Here is a 14,302-nt window from a genome sequence, read left to right on the forward strand (position 1 = left end):
GCATTGGCATCATTATTCACAAAAACTGAGGCAGCATGCTGCACTCTGACCAGCGAAACATGTCTGTCCTGTGTGAAGACACAAGCACAGGGGTCAGCTGTGAGTACAGCAGACTGCCACACTTCAGTGTGTGCTTACATGACTCTCGTGAAGTTAAATACAGCATAGGATGTGATTATATGCTGCACATTCTGACCTCTGTGAGACTTAATGGAATACTTGAGGGGGAAAAGAAAATTGCATGCTCATTTGTGCTCATGTTGTTCCATGCAGGATGTTTTGTCTCAAAAGGGAGAAAGTGTGCAATTACAACCCAGGAAAAATGTGGAAAACATGCCGGAGGCAACATTTCTGCAAAATGATATGAAGGTCTCTTCTTGCCAAAGGTGACAGGATTTTGGATTGATGTTATTCAATATTGCTTTGCATCCAGCTCCTTCTGCTTGAAGATCGAGATTTGTTATTTTGGTATAATGTGGGAAAGGAAGAGTTGTAGTCTGGCCAGCAGGTTAAAAATGAAGGTAGAGCTGCCTTTTATATCAGTGGCCACAAGCACGATGATAGTCCGTCTTGCTATAAACTGCATCGTGGTGCTAGCTGGTCATGGTTTGAAGTGTTCATATTAGCCATAAGGATCTATGCTGAGCACTTTGAGGTCTTCACTGAGGATCTGTCGCGAGGGCTTGTGTAATTGCCGTGGTTTTCACTGAAATTTAAGAGCGGTGTTCTGGTTGTTTCTGGATGTAGGTCGACCATCTGGTATGGATACAGACCAGATCCGGCTGACTATGGTAGCCTTGGGTTAAGGATGAGACGAACAGACTAATTTAAGCATAGATGCTGTTTCTCTTTCAAACTAACAAGTGAATTTGGTGTCGTTGATGGGAAATGTTCCCGGTTGAAGTCCATGAAGTCGAGAGTGGTGATGTTGAAGAGCGATAACGATGTTACGCCTCCTTGCCGGACTCCTGTCTTCACATGCAAAGTATGAAACAACAATCACTACAACAGTTTCAAAGAGAAGTTGCTGATAAAAAGAGCAATCTGTTTTGTTAGACTGTTCCTGTGGTCAAAATCCCTCTTGAAGTGCAAGAAGCTGATTTAAAGTCAACTCTGCCACTCTGTGCAATTCAATGTTTCGCAAGGTGAATATCTGGTCAACACAACCTCTTCTTTCCTGAATCCTGCCTGTTCCTTCCTAAGTTCTTTGTCTACTATTTCTGAGATCTGGTAAATGAGCAATAATCTTTGCAAAATCATTGACAACAGGGTGATGCCGCAGCAGCTCTTGCAGTTACTCGGGTCACCTTACTTCGGGATCTTCACAATGATCCCATCTGTCCAGTCATCTGGTGTCTTCTTTTATTCTCATATGACTTCAAAAAGTGCTCATAGTATTTGGGTTGTAGATTCTGCTTTGAAAAACGGTGTTGAGCTTATCCTATCCAGGTCCCTATCCAGGAATCTGATGGTTGAGATGATTTCTCGTTTCTCTGGTGGGACTATATTAACATCTAGATCAATCTCTGCTTCTTGTCTATCAGCCTCTGCTGTTGGTGATGATTTATTTAGGATTTCACTAAAGTGCTTTGCCCATTGAGTGTCCCGTTCTGCTTCTGATGTAAGAAGTCACCCCTGCTCGTCTGTGAGTGGAACATCAGTAGTTCCACTATACAGGCTATCTTATACACCTTGTTCCCGTTTGTCAGCTGCTGCTATGCTTGGCTTGTAATATTGTCCATGTAGGAATGCTTGTCTGGTCTTGCCATTTTTTTTTCATTGTTTCATCAGCTTTCTAATGGCATGCTTCACTGGTTTCAGAATATGCTACTTTGATCTGGTCCCACACTTTCACTGGCTGCGCGAGGTTCTCAGTGTCTGCTAGAGTCTGGAATCTGTTCTTTAGCTACAAAATAAAAGCATTCTTCACTCTGGGGTCACACAGTTTCTCCATTGCAAGCTGCTGGCATTCCCTTTGGTTTCCAAGTTATGTGATGTCAATGTGAATATGTGTTAGTCTACAAATCATGCAGTATGATTTTGAGATCACAATATAGTATTGTGCAAGGAACCACATGGAACAAATTTTGCGTGAAGTAAATAAAAGTTGTTGGTGTTCAGCTGGAAACTGCAGTGAATTGTATTGGTACTTTTTAGTTTAGTTTCTGGAGAGCCTTCCAGCGAGCCTATGGTGGAATTACTACATGAATCAACCTTGGAACATCAGTAGTTCCACTATACAGGCTATCTTATACACCTTGTTCCCGTTTGTCAGCTGCTGCTATGCTTGGCTTGTAATATTGTCCATGTAGGAATGCTTGTCTGGTCTTGCCATTTTTTTTCATTGTTTCATCAGCTTTCTAATGGCATGCTTCACTGGTTTCAGAATATGCTACTTTGATCTGGTCCCACACTTTCACTGGCTGCGCGAGGTTCTCAGTGTCTGCTAGAGTCTGGAATCTGTTCTTTAGCTACAAAATAAAAGCATTCTTCACTCTGGGGTCACACAGTTTCTCCATTGCAAGCTGCTGGCATTCCCTTTGGTTTCCAAGTTATGTGATGTCAATGTGAATATGTGTTAGTCTACAAATCATGCAGTATGATTTTGAGATCACAATATAGTATTGTGCAAGGAACCACATGGAACAAATTTTGCGTGAAGTAAATAAAAGTTGTTGGTGTTCAGCTGGAAACTGCAGTGAATTGTATTGGTACTTTTTAGTTTAGTTTCTGGAGAGCCTTCCAGCGAGCCTATGGTGGAATTACTACATGAATCAACCAAAAAAAAAAAAAGGCTGTTTTTTCCAGTTTGTCTGAAGTCAGTGCTCTTCTGCATACCTACTCAATCAGCTTGAGCCAGTCTGGCCATTCTCTTTTGACCTCTGGCATCAACAAGGCATTTTCATTTCATTTTGAGCTGCCGCTCACTGTATATTTGCTCACCAGCTTGGAGGTCCAGTACACCTACATTTTATGGATTTACAAAGATGGATTATATTTCTGCACATCTTTCTTTGTGCTCATCTAAAGAAAGATAGTCATAATCATCTAGGACAGCATGAGGGTAATTAAGTAAATGATGAAAGAGTTTACATTTTTAGGTGGAGTATCCCTTTAATTACTTATTGTAAAGCAACTTTAAGCTTGGGAAAGGCACTACATGAATAAAACTTAATATTTTTTTATTACAACACCCCACAATTATAAGTTTCTCGTTGTGACTTGTATGGGACATGCCTGTGTTTTCACATTGTTTCTCCATTGCTCTAATATGGGAATAACATACGGCACTGAATCAAGCTGGTGAACCCATCTGAACCAGTGGATTTTGCCACATTTTTGACTGAAAAGCAAATTTGTACTTATTTCACTGTGTGTCCGAGTTGATGTTCCCAATTCTGACATTGAACTCACAGGTCTGTGTGTTTGTATTTGCTTGACTCTGTTTTAGTGAAGACGTTCCAGTTCCAAGAAAATCTGTCGTAAAACATTTCTGTTTTAGGGTTTAAAGTCATGACGATGAGTTCTCTGAACTGCAAACCAAGCACACACAGAGAGGTCACCGAGGGCCCTTGAAAGGGGTTACTTGACTTTGATTCATGTCTCATAATATTTGTATCTGGCAGTGTTGCTATGTGTCTGTGTGGCACGTGAATCTCACTGTCCTGTGAGCTTTGTATCAGCATTTAAACTGAGTCCAGGTCCAGTTATTTATTTGTCATGGACGTGAGGCTGGCAATGACAGGACTTTTGAAGCCGTACTGATGAACACAAATACTTTTTTTTTTAATGGTCTGCATCAAGTTCATTATAGACATGTTAACATAAACAGAGCTATTGAGTCAGATCTCAGACTGAGCTCTAAATGCTTATTGATCAAAGTCATTTGGCCTCGTTTAGAGGAAGTTAACTCTTTCTGTAGACCAGCAGATGGTATGGAGATAAAACCTATTGTGATTCAAAGCTCAAGTGTTGCTTTGAGGGTTGGAAAAAAAATCTGAATTTAAGAATTGGATCCCTTTCAATTAACAGGTCGTAATTAGGGCCCAAAAACCATTTGGTAGAATTTTTTCATTTTGTTGCATTTTGGTTTATTTTGGTTCATTTTGGTTCATTTTGTTCACAAAGCCCCCATTGATTTCCAACCCTGGTCTACACACACATAAACATGCATGCAGTTGTGTACATACATTGCGGTCTCTGAAATGCTGGTGGAACATAAATCTAGTATTAGATTTAATTACATTTTAATACAATTTTCGGTAACACTTTATTTTAAGGTGTCCTTGTTACACGTTACATGTACTTACCATTATAATAACAATAAATTATGCATAATTACATGCAAGTAACCCTAATCCTAACCCTAACCATATAGTAAGTATAGCATGTAGTTAATTAATATTACTCAGTACTTAAATGTATAATTACACTGTAACAAGGACACCTTAAAATAAATTGTATCAACATTTTCTGTTGTCTTAAATTTAAAGGGGTCATATGATGCGATTTCAAGTTTTCCTTTCTCTTTGGCGTGCTACAAGCTGATTGTGCATAGATAAGATCCCTGAAGTTTCAAAGACTAAAGTCTCAAAACCAAAGAGATATTCTTTATCAAAGTTAAGAATCTGCCACGCCCCCCTAAAACGGCTCGTTCTAACACGCCCCCACATATCTACATCACTATGTGGAAATATTTGCATAATGCGCCCAAATGTTCATGCAAAGAAAGAAGGCGTGGTTTCAGTAACCGCAGATAGTGTTGAAGCAGCATGTCAGGGAGATGCTGTGTGTTTCTAGACGAAAGCAAAAGCACTTTATTTGGCCTTCCGAAAGTAGATGCATTTAGGAATCTTTAAGATTACTTACAACAGAACAGCAATGCATTTTATGGACGACAGTTTCGTGAACCTAGGAGAGGAGGTCATTCTGACTTTGCTATGACAATCTGGCGCTTCTGAATCAGCTACTGTTTTGTTATTAGTTTAAGTATTTGCTATTGACTGTTCAAATGCGGAGTTTAGCGCATTGTGTGTGTGTGTGTGTGTGTGTGTGTGTGCGTGCGAGCGAGCGAGCGAGAGACAGGGTCACACATCACAGTGGAGTCAGCTGTCTTAACCGTGGCTTGTGTACTGCAAACACATACCAATTTCATCACTGTGTCTGTCACGCGACTCTGTTCCCCTTTCCGGCTCTGTCTTTACATTTATTTTGAAAGATGAAGCTCGTGATTATGGTAAGGGGCGTTACATTTCCGACGCGTGCTTGCGGTGTTCAGCCAATCACAATGCACTGGGTCAGCTGGCCAATCAGAGCAGACTGCGCTTGTCGGAAGGAGGGACTTTGTAGAAAACAAAGCGTTTGAGAGAGGCGGGGCATAGAGGAACTACAATAATGTACAGTATTTGAAAAATAATGTGTTTTTTGAACATTAAAGCATGTCAACATATTCTGTTACACCAAATACACAAAATAATGATCTTTAAAAAAGCATTTTTGTGACCCCTTTAAGTTTTTACACATTGAGACTGACTTCAATACTCATGCAAAATAACCTATAGAATAGAACGTATCTGTAGGCGTTTCAAATACAAATTTGGAAGAAACTTGCTGAATGCAAAGCAGAATGCATATATCCAACATGTTGATAATGTTGATATGCTAAAAATGAATTCTGCCACTGATATGATGAATTATTTTGCAGATGTTGCCTGCATTGTCTAGGCACGCTATTCAAAACTAATTTTGCCTATCAAGTAAATGCAAATTGATTAAACATAACGAGTACTACTAATTGCAGGTTGCACAGCACAAAACCCCAGACTATAGGCCAGTTTGGACTGTTTTGCAGCATACAGCTAATCATTTATATCAAGGTAATATTCATAATATATCAAGGATATTACAGATATCCTTATTAAATGAAATTCTGTTCACGCCAGTCTTTTTGTGGTGGTAAGAGCACAATGCGTCAAGTACATTTGCATAGAAAGAAGGCAGTTTACTCCAAAAATGTGAAGGGGTGCCGTTATGTTGCAGCTGGTGAAAGCAACTGTTTGGAAGGTATTTTTAAGGTTTCAAAATAATTCTGATGGCACACTGACTTATAATAAGGATGACTTCTCAGAATGACTTCTGTTTTTGCCAGTGCTGTGCTCCAAACATCTGTTCTAGGAACATTTAAGTTTGATGAGCCATAAAAAGCAATCCGTGGAAACTGCAGATTGCTTTATGGCAGAAACAAATGCAAAAGGAACAGCTTTCCACTGTAATTACCACATATTTACGTGAATTACACTTACTTAGTATAGGGGGCTTCAAAGTTGAAAAAGGTATATATACAGCGGGTAAAATAAGTATTGAACACGTCACCATTTTTCTCAATAGATATATTTCTAAATGTGCTGTTATCATGAAATTTTCACCAGATGTCGGTAACAACCCAAGTAATCCATACATACAAAGAAAACAAAACAAATAAGTTCAGAAATTAAGTTCTGTGCAATAAAATGCAATGACACGGGGAAAAAGGATATATATACAATATATATATATATATATATGTGTGTATGTATAGCACTATATACAGTGGGTACGGAAAGTATTCAGACCCCCTTAAATTTTTCACTCTTTGTTATATTGCAGCCATTTGCTAAAATCATTTAAGTTAATTTTTTTCCTCATTAATGTACACACAGCACCCCATATTGACAGAAAAACACAGAATTGTTGACATTTTTGCAGATTTATTAAAAAAGAAAAACTGAAATATCACATGGTCCTAAGTATTCAGACCCAACTGTTTGGTTTCCAACATTCTTCAAAATATCTTCTTTTGTGTTCTTTTCATTCTGATATGGGCTGTTCTGCCCCTTAATAACAGCATTTGACGTTACGGATTCATAAAATGATCAGCACAGAAATGTGCCACTCAGACACTTCAGATTAGACTGAAACGATCGGATTTCTTGTTAAAATAAACCTCAGTCACTTGTTTCCAATGTGTTTCTAACCTCATGTATTGCACAGCCAGAAACAGCAAAAGGTTTGACGTCTGGAATTTGCAGACGTTCAGAACGAGTCATTTTTGCAGCTTAATTTCAATAAATGCTCTTTTTTTACAATTGACATTTATGCATTTTCTAGAAGCTTTTGCACAAATCGAAACATTCTTCAAAATATCTTCTTTTGTGTTCTTTTCATTCTGATATGGGCTGTTCTGTCCCTTAATAACAGCATTTGACGTTACGGATTCATAAAATGATCAGCACAGAAATGTGCCACACAGACACTTCAGATTAGACTGAAACGATCGGATTTCTTGTTAAAATAAACCTGAGTCACTTGTTTCCAATGTGTTTCTAACCTCATGTACTGCACAGCCAGAAACAGCAAAAGGTTTGACGTCTGGAATTTGCAGACGTTCAGAACGAGTCATTTTTGCAGCTTAATTTCAATAAATGCTCTTTTTTTACAATTGACATTTATGCATTTTCTAGAAGCTTTTGCACAAATCGACTTGCATTGCATTCAAAATATACAGGAGTTTTTGCATTCTTTCAGAACCGTGGCATTGCTTGTGTCATGCTCTTTCATTTGACAGGCTATTTCAGAATTTTTGTGTTCCAAAATTGAGCTAAATTCAAGCTAAAGTGCAATTTTTTGATGATTCCACTGAACAGCATTTTAATCCAATGCCAGTCCTAGTTTGTTCAGATCACTAACCCTAAGTATGAGAAACAGTAAGAGCAGTGCTTGACCGACCAAACACCAATAATAACATGAACAATTTAGTTTTTGGTACTTCTGTGTCATGTTTTTATTGTGTATATTGTAATTATTTTTTTTTTTACCTAATCAAAATAACCCAACTGCAGTGTGATTGAGATTTGCACAATGAAAATACGTGATTTTTGAAAATTTTTCAAAACAGAGCTGTCTGTTTTTGCAAATGAATTCTTCATATACATATCTTTGTGTGTTTTTAATTTCAGTGGAATAAGAGTGTCAGCATAAGTGCTCACCGGCCTCCAAAACCCCAGTTCAATCCTGCACACAAGTGATTGAAATTAATCGCTCTATATAGCCAGCAACACACTTATGAGACTTACATTACTGAGGCTGCACAATTATCAAATGAATCATAAAGATTACAATTATGGCTTATAATGAATAGCTTGAAAATTGATGATTACAGCATTATTGAGCTCTACTCATGTTGAACATGAATCACCCGACACTGAGAACTTATGTAATAATCAACCAGATGAAATGCAAATAACATATTCATTGTGGAGGGTTGATAGATTTGTTATATTTCTGCTGCAATAAAGTAATACAAGATCACACTTCTCTGCTCGTTTTGGGTAGGCTATGTAGTTACATACAGCGAATTTGTAAACAGTCAAATTGAAACTGAAAATAAGTGCATTCATGCAAATTAGAATCAAAAACAATCATAAACTATTGTAACAAATATTAAAATAAATATTTTTGTCATTATCATGCGGCAATATGAGAAGCACAGAAGCAACACACACACAAAAAAGTTTGAAAAAAGTAAAATTTTAGTTATGTTAATTATCATGCAGAATAAGGCATTATTAAGTACAGCGAATATGCTAGTAATATGCTAATAAGCAACTAGATAATAGTGAATGGTGTTCCCTAATCTAAAGAGTTTCCTTGATTTCTGTTCTAGCTAGTTGAAGTCTAATCATTAAAACAAAACAAAATGAGTATTAGTCAACACTGCAGCAATATCTGACGCTTTCTTTGACCGAGTTCCTACCTGTGTGTGTTATCTAAGTATGAATGTGTGTGTTCAGCAGTGCTGCACGTCTTCCTTAGATTGTGATCTTTGGACTGAATCATGTCTGGTTTTCAGATTCCTAATTGCCTTATCTTTAGCGTTTTGTAAAAAGCAGCGCTGAAGACATTGCCTCAGACGCAGAGATTGCTGGCATTCTCATCCTGTGATGTGCGTTGTGCTCACTCATCCAGGATCATGTGATATCACAATGAGTACCAAAAAGAGCAAATGCAAGCAGTGCTGCCAACTAATTTTTAGAGAGAGTTGCTAAAGGAAGGTCGATTTTTTTTTGCTAAAAGTTGCTAAATGACGTTGTGATGTCATTGCGTGATGACGTCATTGTGTAATCACGACGCAAAATTGTGTCACGACATCAAATCTCAGCAAAAAAACTATATTTTATATAGGTTCATTTAGATTTGTTTGTAAAATAATATGTATAATAAAATATAAATAACTGTATTTTTCAATACATTGAATTTTTGAACACTTTTTAAATGATTACAATTTAAGTTTTTTTAATAACTAGTAGTAATACTACACATTCTCAACAATTATGCTTTAAGCAGTGTATTGGTAGTTAGTTAGTATGCTACACTCTAAGAAAAGTCTGTAAAAATAGGGCACAATCTACTATGTTAATATGAAATAATTTTCCGTATTGGTTTTTTACCTGCATTTTAAATTATGCATTGTGTTTTCGGGAATGTGCTTACAGTGTACTAGGGGTGTGCGATATATATCGTCTGCGATAATATCGTAATTGTTGTTTTAACGATGTGCGATTTGACATTATCGAGTATTTTGCAAAAACCAAACAAAACACCTACGGCGTGCACGCATACATTACGTGATGAAGTCTAGCTGGTTAAACAGTGCATGTGCGCATTTAGAGAGTGTTCTTTCACTGCATGATTCAGTAAAATGCATTAAAAAAGATCACATAATTCAAGATTTGGGGGCAGAAAATTTACATATTTATATCATTTCATATACCGCATTGGCCTGAGTATAAGACAACCCTGATTATAAGACGACCCCCCTTTTTTTCTAGATGTACTTTTTGGAAAAAGGCTTTTTAAAAAACAAATCTTGTTTTTTCTCAGTAAAACACAATTTGTCTTCAATTATTTTCATATTGCATATTTTTCCTATTTTAATTTTTGTTTTGAAAGTATGGTAAAAACTGGCAAAATGTACCAACAGTAACATTTAAAAAATATACACTTTTTGATATACGATTATAAATAAAAAAACGGTAGCCCATCTGAATTAGGACATTTAGGCTATCCATCTAATAGTAGCCTACCAAAATCTTATTAACAGTAGAAGTTAAATCTTACTGTAGTCTTCAAATCTGGGTACGGTCTTACATTTTATAGTTTGGTCCCATCAGGCTAACGTGACAGTCACGACTCATGCAGCTGAAAGGTTTTCTTTTTCTTTTGTTTTTACACGCGATCTTTACAACACGCATTACATGACGTATTTCATTACACACTCGTTTTATGCGTATTTGGCGCCACCTATTGTTGTGGGTGTATTACTGACATGTCAAAGTCTAGACCCTGAATATAAGACCACCGCGTTTTTTCAGATGTATTTCCAAGAAAAAAACATCGTCTTATATTCGGGTCAATACGGTAGTTAAAATCACACGAAGAGTGCCGTTTTTTTCTTCAAAAATAAGCATGATTACAAATGTGATACTGATTTTATACATCGGTTCAATAAACGATAAGTTAATATTAAGAGACTTACGTTTTAGACACAATATTGCCTGTTTTTTGCTTTATTTCGCCAACCTAATCGAAATGACTCACTTGTTTACAGTGACTTGCTGCCACCTACTGGCGGTTTTAATTTCACATTTAAAGTATCTTTTCATTTCAAACATCAGTATTCAATGTTTTATATTTAAAATATCAAAACATTATGCATTTGTAACTGCAGGTTAAAGCACTCCATGTCCCTATGAGCTGAATTAAATAGTGTGTATATACATCTATGTCACTTCAGATGCAACTTCTGCAAAGATTAATTTTGCTGATACTGGTTTCATTTGTTTGGTAACAGACTAAATGTCTTATTATTGTAATTGACTGATTAAATGTAATAATTTGACTCAAAAGATGCACACTTTTAGAAAAAAATGTCTTTATTAAAGGTAAAAATGCCCATAAAAGGTAAAAATCAATTGAAACTTATATGAAAAGATTAATTTCTGTTCACTGATGTGAACTGACCAGCACAGAATGAAGAATGTCAAAAACTGCAGCTGTCCATGATAGTCCGATATCAGCACAATAACACACTCGGCAAAATATCGTCTAATTATCGTTATGGAAAATATCCCAAAAAATATTGAGATATTATTTTTTTTCCAGTATCGCACACCCCTACAGTGTACTAACTAAACAACAATCACAGGTACAAGCTACTAACAAAGTGTATCATAAATGAACAATTATTCAGTTATTAAATTATTATTATTAAATTGAACAATTGCAAATAGCAGCTAACTTAATTCACGTGATGTGTGTACTGCTAGGCATCTTTGGTTTCCTCTTTTTGTGTAATTTGGATGGAAAGTGTGTGCCTTTTTATTGTTTGAGTCACTTATCAAAAGTTGCCAAATAATTTTTTTAAATGGCTACATTTGTTGCTAGGTGCTTTTGGAAGAAAAAGTTGCTAGGGTAGTCTGAAACGTTGCTAAATTTAGCAACAAAATTGCTGAGTTTGCAACACTGAAAGCAAGTCTTTTTTTTGCCTTGCTGTCTTCAGGGCTCAATAATAAGTATTTATGTTTCTGCTCATTTCAGATCATTTGGGAAGATTATTTTTATTCCTGGCCATATTTTCAGTGGTCATGCTGGGACAATAATAAAATACATAAATGAATGGAATAGAATTAAAGACCCAATAAACATGTTTTGTAGTTTTTCGTTCCAAAACAATATAGTAACAATTGTGAAATATTATTACAAATGGATTCTTTCATGAATAGGAAGTTCAGAAGAACAACATCTATTTGAAATAGAAATCTTTGTCACTGAATCTGTCACTTTTGATCAATGTAATGCATCCTTGATTAATAAAATTATGAATTAATTTAGATTTCTTTCTTACCACAATCTTTTGAATGGTAGTGAATCTTGGTTTCCACAAAATTATGAAGCAGCACAACTGTTTTCAGCATTGATAATAATCAGAAATGTTTCTTGAGCTCAAATCAGCATATTGAAATGATTTCTGAAAGATCACGTGACTCTGAGGACTGGAGGAATGATGCTGGAAATTCAGCTTTCACTTACAAGAATAAATTACATTTGAAATTATATTACAATAGAAAACTGTTCTTTTAAATTGTAATAATATTTCACAATTTTTACTGTATTTTTGATCAAATAAATGCATGGTGAGACATTCAGAAACATTAAAAAATATCACGGATCCCAAAGTTTTAGGCTGATTATACATGGGGCAACTTTTTTAAGCAACGTTGCTTGGGCACTTTCCCACTGAGAATGGGTAACAAATTTCTATCCGGATATTTTAGATCAGTCGTGGCCCTGTGTCTCACCTGGTTGCCCGCTGACTATTACTTTCAGTAATAGTAGAACTCGTGTCCTCCAGGCCAGAAACAACACAGCAAGCACATCTGAAGCTAATAAAGGAACAAAGTACTCTTAAATAAATTCAATAAATAAATTCAGACCTTAGACCCTTCTTGTTGAGTCCTGAATTCACTGTTTCCCAAACTGTGTTCACAAGCTGTTTCTCTCTCCCTTTCTCTAAATGTCATTATAATAAAATATAATGTGCTCTCCCATTTATTTTAGAGCAAGCAGACAAATGCACCTCCCGCTGGAAAGATGAGGCCATGCAGAATGGTACAGTAACACCCCTCCATCATCCATTTATCCTCCTCTTCTCTCTCTTTCCTGAAGTGCTGTTATAGTGGGTGTTTTATGAGGGAATATAGATCATCATGTCAGAGATGGAAGAGCGTTAACCTCATTTTACTTACTAATGTGACATATTTCTGAGTCAATCAGTACATTCAACCAGAAAAAAATAAAAATGTAGGGATGGATGATTTTGTTCATCTGCAATTGATTGGGTGGTAAAAAAGTGACTGTTGCATACCACATATGTGTGCGTTTGCTAAAACAATGATATTCGCTATTGGCTAACATGACAGAATCAAAGTTACATCAGTGTTAAAAAAGTCAACAAAGAGCAAATTTCAGTATTACATTTGTTTTCTTTCCACAGTGCGACGACTGGTCAGAATGATCTTATTTCAGTTGTTGTGATTGTTCATTTGATTGCTAATAAAGGATTTCTTCAGTTTGAACAGTTCCCTTGGGTCCTTAAAGTTTTAAAAATGAATTTGATCAAGTTTAAGAGCACAAAAAGATTTTAATAGTAACGACACACTAATCTTTTTGTGCCTTGCTTTAAACTCATTATTATCTTATCTGCAAAATGCAAAATCATTTGAGCTTTAATGTGTATGTATTAGTAAAACATTTATTGTGTGAGTATTTTATACCCAAGCCTGTTTCATTAAGTTAAAGAATATGCGATACGTGATTATTTTGAGATCATATGGGTTTGTTCTGTATGGACAGTATTCATTTTATTTGGGCAGGTCTTAAAGGGATAGTTCACCCAAAAATTGAAAATTCTGTCATTAATTACTCACCCTCGTGTTGTTCCAAACCCGTAAGACCTTCGTTCATCTTCGGAACACAAATTAAGATATTTTTGATGGAATCTGAGAGCTCTCTGACCCTCCCATAGACAGCAATGCAACTGAAATGTTCCCAGGCCCAGAAACGTAGCAAGGAGATCTGTAAAATAGTCCATGTGACATCAGGGGTTCAACCGTAATTTTACGAAGCTACAAGAATACGTCTTGTGCGCAAAAGAAAAGAAAAAATGACTTTATTCAACAATTCGTCTCCTCCCTGTCACCCTGGTGCCATGTTGGAGAATAGGAGACGAATTGTTGAATAAAGTCATTTTTTCTTTTCTTTTGCGCACAAGACGTATTCTTGTAGCTTCGTATAATTACAGTTGAACCCCTGATGTCATTGATTCTTTTACCGATCTCCTTGCTACGTTTCTGGGCCTGGGAACATTTCAGTTGCATTGCGTTGCTGTCTATGGGAGGGTCAGAGAGCTCTCAGATTCTATCTTTTTGTGTGATATAACTTTTTGTGTAATTTTAAAAAATGACACTATATATATATATATATATATATATTAAGGTGGGTGTTCATCATAACTGTTTGCTCTTTCCCAAAGTATAATAGAAGCTGATACTGGAGCAGTTTTCCTAGTGGCCTGTATTAGTGCAACACAATAGCCTGTGTTTTGTGCTTTCTAAAATACTAATGATCACCATGCTGCTCTATAGTGGCCGCTAAAAGCATTTAGATACTTATCTACAGTATCAACAAAGCAAGTCTCATTTATGTT

General features: G+C 36.3%; 1 long non-coding RNA gene across 1 annotated transcript; it reads left to right on the forward strand.

The window, feature by feature from the left end:
- The first annotated feature begins 1,416 nt into the window (after nt 1–1,416).
- LOC107565233 (uncharacterized) lies at nt 1,417–13,817 on the forward strand. The gene is made up of 3 exons (XR_001606342.1): nt 1,417–1,427; nt 8,706–8,710; nt 13,755–13,817. It is a non-coding gene; the product is annotated as an uncharacterized lncRNA (long non-coding RNA).
- The last annotated feature ends 485 nt before the right edge of the window (nt 13,818–14,302 follow it).

This window comes from Sinocyclocheilus grahami, unplaced genomic scaffold (assembly GCF_001515645.1).
Source record: "Sinocyclocheilus grahami isolate Dianchi unplaced genomic scaffold, SAMN03320097.WGS_v1.1 scaffold990.1, whole genome shotgun sequence".
Classification (NCBI taxonomy): domain Eukaryota; kingdom Metazoa; phylum Chordata; class Actinopteri; order Cypriniformes; family Cyprinidae; genus Sinocyclocheilus; species Sinocyclocheilus grahami.